At 49.3% G+C, this 341-nt stretch overlaps 1 protein-coding gene across 1 annotated transcript in view; it reads right to left on the bottom strand.

The window, feature by feature from the left end:
- Positions 1-341, bottom strand: part of NMNAT2 (nicotinamide nucleotide adenylyltransferase 2) — a 194,657-nt gene that overhangs the window by 193,554 nt on the left and 762 nt on the right. The window lies entirely within an intron of this gene.

Genomic DNA, 341 nt, shown 5'->3' on the forward strand with positions numbered 1-341 from the left:
CTCTCTCTCTCTCTCTCTCTCTCTCTCTCTCTCTCTCTCTCTCTCTCAGTCTCTCTCTTTCTCCCTCTCTCCCTTTCTCCCTCTCTCTCCCCCTCTCTCATTCTCCCTCCCTCCCATCCACACCCCCAATCTTTTAAGTAAAGACAAATAACATAAAAAAAAAAAAACTCCAAACCGTCTCTCAGATCATTTCACTGACGCAACTATTGCTACTGATCCCTTTAACACCGGCTCTTGAGGAGCTGTCCACTACCGTCAACCCCTACTCCTCCCCTTCCAATGCAGCTGGTACCAGAATCCAAACCCCGATCAGTGAAGGACTCACTGTCTTCCACCTCCCG

The sequence above is a fragment of the Petaurus breviceps genome, unplaced genomic scaffold (assembly GCF_028583685.1).
Source record: "Petaurus breviceps papuanus isolate PSGF00001 unplaced genomic scaffold, PetGlider_PUasm1.0 90895, whole genome shotgun sequence".
Lineage (NCBI taxonomy): Eukaryota > Metazoa > Chordata > Mammalia > Diprotodontia > Petauridae > Petaurus > Petaurus breviceps.